A 6,000-nucleotide genomic window follows, 5' to 3' on the forward strand; every position below is an offset into this window, starting at 1 on the left:
GCTAAGTGACTTGGTATTTCATGGCAGCACGCTGGGGCTTCTTTGAGCAATATATGCAGCATAGAGTGGGTTAGAGGTGAATACTCAAATGTACAGTGTATGGTGTTGAATGGTCCTGAGAAGGCTAATGTTGGTAATGAATGCCCTGCATAGAGTCATGTGTATGGTAATGGTACAGTTGGGTATGGTTAGTTTAATAGTTACGCTGATATGACAGTGGTGAGTGGGACTGCAGTGAGAGCTATTAGTGCGAGTGTGTAGTTTAACACTTTTGAGGAAATTTTAGCTGAGTGTGCAGTGTAACACTTTTCAGGAAATGTAGCTTTATGGTTGCTGGCGCAACATGGACTTTTAGGTGCTGGCGCAACATGGACTTTTAGGTTGCTGGGCCAACATGGACGTTCAGGTTTCAAGTATCACGGTGTCATCAGTGGAAAATGTTATGTTGAGTCAGAATACTCATAGGGACTAACGTGTTTTGAGAATTTGCAGGTTAGAGCTGATCACAGCTATGGAAATTTAGGATGCTATTCTCATCTCGTTAAAAGTGGGGTATATAGACCTTTTGAGTAAAAATGTGTCAATGGAAAGTATGGGTAGTCTGACCTGTCTAGGGGATCTAGGTCAACAGACATGTCCTTTGGGGATTGTTTGTTATGGCAATGTCAAAATGTTAAACTGTATGGTATGGATTTCGAATTAAGCATGGTTCGTGCCGACACCGCGCCACCACAAGGTGTGTATAGAAATGGAGTGGGATCTCTCCTCCGGTGTGAGGTTTGGTCAATGGATAGTGTGAGTATGGGTAGGGGGGATTCCCCCCTTTCTCCTGTGACTAAGAGAAACAGAGTATGGGTAGGTAGGGGGGACGCCTTCCGGAAGAATGAGTGGCTGCTGTTGGAGGCACAGCCAGTATGTTGAGGGGGACGCCTTCCTGTTCATGTGTCTAAGAGAAATAGAGTGTGGGTAGATAGGCAGGGATGCATTCCATAGGATTGAGTGGCTGCTGTTGGAGGCACAGCCAGTAGGTTGTGGGGGACGCCCTTGATCTGTAACTGAGTTGCTTCTCTCATAAAAAAGATGCCCCGTATGAGTGTCTCCCCTTTTTGTTCCCTTTTGTGGGGGTGGGTGTGTGTGGAGGAGGGAGATGTGTTGTATCGTGCTTGGTGTGAATGCAGGTGCTTGGGGGTGTATGAGATAATGTTGGTCTGCTTGAGAGAATGTTTGCTTGTGAGTGTAGGAATGCCTGTAGTGAGGTTCCAGAAGTTGTCAGTTGAAGAGGCCCAGCCTGGGTGATGGGACCCAGTGGTTCATGTTTATCATCTTAAGTGTAACTATAATAAAGCCTACTTGTGGAACCTAACCAAGATGACTAAGGAGCTTTGATTATTACAGTAAATATCTGTAGTCAGAAGAGTGACGTGTCATCATGGGAGACACTCCCCTTATGCATTTATGCAAGTCACTCCCATGGTATAAGACTAAGATTTGCAAATATAGCATGGAATGGACCAGCAAAACCACATGGAAAAAGGTCAAAGCCTTGCCCCGTAGCGCAGTCTTTCAAAATCTGTGCTGCAACACATGACCACACATTTACACGCTGCATATAAGTGTAACGCTCACCTGACTCCCACGGAGGCGCTGGCCTGGTTCGCACTGCTGTGACCTCTTCTAAGGTGATGCGCAGGGTTCGGAAGATGGACTGGACCGGGCCCCTAAATCTGGCTTGTCTGGCTCGCAGAAGTATCCTTCTGTAGGCGAAAATAGGGGATTAACAATCTGCGGGGTAATGCAATCAGCCTCCCACTTTCCCCTCTCACCCTCCTCGAAACCTTTCTATGATTCATCGTAGCGTCTCACCTTAGGGTCTGGAAGCACGAGCTCTCCATCCTGCTTCTGATGCAGGGGCGCGTTGGTATCCAGTTCTTCACTGGATTTTCGGATTGGTGAGAACCAAACTTGCTTGGCTTCCAGGTAAGTTTTTTGATAAGAGGTTCCCCTTGTGTCCATGCATTAATGTACTAATGCTAGTGTCTTTTTCCCCATAGGGGCCGGGGTACGGAATGCTGGGGAACAGGCACCGACCCGAGATGAGAGGTGAAATCCTTGTAGAAATCAGGTAAGTCTTTAATGAGCGTTTTTTGGTAATGTCTTTTCGTTCGCTCATTAACGCTGATGTCTCTTTTTCCCCTTAGGGGCCGGGGTCCGGAAATGCCAGGATGCGCCGCGGACCCAAAATGAAGAGGAATGAAGGGAATGAATCAACAGGTAAGTCTTAACATAGAGATTCAGCTTTCCTTATTCCCTTCTCTCTCTCACCGTTTGTTCTGGTCTTTTTCTCCCTAGGCGCTGGGGCGTGACTGCGAATCCGGATGATCGCTGCTGAACATGGAGGCGCCCAGTAAAGGTGAGTGGAATGCTGCAGCGATCGACGCAATGAGCTTTTAAATAAAAGTCTTCCTTTTCAGGATTGTCGGCGAGATGTCTCCGGGCTGCGGATTTATTCTGTTCTCTTCTTCTCTTCCTTTGCAGGTGATCCAGGATGCTGGCAGGAGTGGCAGGAGTCTGGATGCAGGAGCAGACACGGTGAGCGTCCAGCTGCTAGATGCAGAACAACGCGAAGCACGTGTGGCTGTTCGGGTGGGGTTTAAACAGCCTTGGAAGAAGTTCCAGGTATGTATCTTTCCTCCAATCAGGTATGTATCCTTCCCCGACCACGCCCGGATGGTAAATTAGTCCCACAGGTAAAGTAGTTCCTTTCAGGCCTCAAGGAGGCCGGGATCCTGCAGCATGGTCTGCATCAGGTAAGTGCACCCAAGCACATCCATAATGAGCCTGGCGCCTATGGCGCCAGGACTGATGTCTTTTATGAGCCTGGCGCCATAGGCGCCATAGGCGCCAGGACACTGTCCAAAGGCCCCCTATATGGGGTTGCTGGGTCCTTCCTTGGGGACTGGATGTCCGCTTTCGGGGACGCAGGGCTTGAACATGCTCCCCGGGAGCGGGCATCATGACAGCACTCCCCCCCAAGGCCCCTCCCAAGTGTCATGAGCCAGGTCCGACCCAGCAACCCCAGAGGCAGGCATCATTTCCCCCAGGGAAGTGCCAGCGGGCCCAAGCTGGGGCCCTTTGGACACAGTCCTGGCGCCTTAGGCGCCAGGCTCATGTTGGACCCCTGTCCTGGCGCCTTAGGCGCCAGGCTCATAAAGCTAGACATGTGTTCAAGTGTTTTAAGGTGCACTTACCTGATGCAGACCATGCTGCTACATCCAGGCCCTCTTGAGGCCTGAATGGAACTACTTTACCTGTGGAACTACTTTCCCCTGGGTGTGGTCGGGGAAGGATACATACCTGGAACTTCTGCCAAAGCTATTTAAACCACGCCCGATCAGCAACTCATGCTTCGCGTTGTTCTGCTCCTCGCAGCTGGACGCTCACCGTGTCAGCTCCTGCATCTGGACTTCAGCCACGCCTGTCAGCACCCTGGGTCACCTGCTAAGAGAGAATTGGAGAGAAAGAAGGCCTTACCTGCTAAAGCTGCATCACGGAGACTCCACACCGACGATCCAGAAAGGGAAGACATCATTTTAAAAGCATTTCGTTTCGATCGCTGCAGCGCTGCATTTCACTCACCTTTCCTGGGCACCTCCATCTTCAGCAGCGATCATCCGGATCCGCAGCCACTTCCCAGAGCCTAGAGAGAAAAAGACAAGAACACAAGGTGAGAGAAGGAAGGGAATAGGAAAAGCTCTGTTTCCTTCTAAGACTTGCCTGTTGGGTCATTCCCATTTCATTTCGGGTCCTGCCGTTTCCTGGCATTCTGGACCCCGGCCCCTATGGGGAAAAAGACAAAGACATTGAATGAGCGAATGCTAAGACATTACCTGAACGCTCATCCAGAACTTACCTGTCATTTACTGGAACTGCACATTTCACTTCGGGTCGGCGCCGTATCTCCGGCATTCCGAACCCCGGCCCCTAAGGGGAAAAAGACATAAGCGTTAGCGCTTGCAGCAATAAGACAATGAACATTATTATTAAGCTTGAACTTTTGAACTTGCTACAGAACTCTTACAGCGCCTTACCTGAATAGTCAAGCTTATTTGAACTCCCATCAAACCTCAATCCAGTGAAGTAACTGGGTTTCAACGCGCCCCTGCATCAGAAGCAGGATGGAGAACTCATCCTTCCAGACCCTAAGGTGAGACTTCACGGGGAATCGAGGAAGGGTATCGTGGAGGGTTGGAAGGGAGTGGAAGGCTTGAGCATTATTCCGTCAGTAGGAAATGCTCCCTTTTCACGCACAGGGGAATATTCCTGCGAGCCAGTGAGTCCATCTTCAGAGTCCTGCGCTTCACCATAGAAGAAGCATCAGCACTCGAAGCCAGACCTGCGCCTCCGTGGGAATCAGGTGAGCGTGACAGAACGCGAAGCCTACCCACAATTTCCCACCCGGGCGCTATGGAGACTTCCGAGACAGATCAGCTGGCCCAGCTTTTGGGGGAATTACGGGCAGAAGTGCACTCAGCCCGCCAGGAGACTAACGCTCTCAAAAGAGAACTGATCCTATCCAAGGAAAGAACAGATGACCTGGCCAAAAGGTTATTGCAGGCCCAGGCAGGGCACACTCCTTTACCTTATTCCGGAGATACTTCCACATCAATGGGTTTGAATAACCGGTACAAATCAATCTTCCTGGACACATGCCTTTGGCCCCGTCTGAACGTTTTGCGGGGGATCCCAAGAAATATGCCGTCTTTATGAACCAATGTCGTTTACACTTTCTATGCAGACCCGGGGCCTTCCCTAACGACCAGACCAAGGTAGCCTTTATACTATCTTACCTCAGTGGCAGTGCTGCCGATTGGTCTATTCCATTGGTAAATCAGGATGATCCCATTCTCCAGAATTTTCAGGGTTTCCAGGCCAGCATGGAAAGATTGTTTGCTCAACACTCTCAAGGACAGGCCCTTGATAACGAACTGCTATTCTTACGACAAGGTAATCAGGATCTTCTGTCCTACGTTGCCACCTTTAATAGACTGGTTGTGGAAACTGGATGGCCAGAAAACAAAAGGATCACACTGTTTCATCGAGGCCTGCGCGGAGAGCTTAAGGATGTTCTAGCTCAGATAGTAGATCCACCCCAAGTCTGCGCAGACTACATAGACTTGGTGGTTCAACTTGATCACAGACTTCAAAATAGAAAAGCAGATCGGTTCAAGTACGAAACCCGAGTACCGATCAAAACCCACGCTAACTCCAAGAGTACCGACGTATCCGAACCTATGCAAATCGGCGGTGTTAAAGGACCATTAACACAGAAGGAACGAGAGAGAAGGCGGCAAATGCAACTTTGCCTGTATTGCGGGACTTCCGGTCACTTTCTTCGAAATTGTCCGGTTAAACCACCTAAGAAGGTGGTTGGAGCCACTGATAACGATTTATTGACACCTGATTCGGGAAACGACCTAGCCCGACAAGCGTAGGGGTCCGCTTGCCGAGCTTGAAAACAAACTCTTTGACCTCGCATTTTATCATGCCAATGGTGCTCGTGGACCCAAAACAGCCTCAGCTGTTGCATGCTATAAAAGCATACATCGACAGTGGAGCTATTGGAAATTACATAGACCGTGAATTGGCTTCCAGGATTAAGCTCCCTCTCCGCCCGAAAGTAACACAAGATGTCATTACTACAGTAGATGGAACCGAAATAGCATCAGGGCCTGTAACGCATTCCACTGTTGAAATGACACTGGTGGGTCAGGATGGACATCGGGAAGCAATCATGTTTGATGTGATCAAGGCCCCACAATTTCAAGTAATTCTTGGAATTCCTTGGTTAGAAACACATAATCCCAGAATTGACTGGCGAGCAAAGAAGATAAGTTTTCCTGATTGTGAACCAACTTGTTACCCAAGAAATCCATTTATGGGTCTAGCCTCAGCAACTTCCACCCCTGTACAGCTACCGTCAGAATACCAAGAATTCCAAGA

This window comes from Ambystoma mexicanum, chromosome 2p (assembly GCF_040938575.1).
Source record: "Ambystoma mexicanum isolate Mex_15411 chromosome 2p, UKY_AmexF1_1, whole genome shotgun sequence".
NCBI lineage: Eukaryota > Metazoa > Chordata > Amphibia > Caudata > Ambystomatidae > Ambystoma > Ambystoma mexicanum.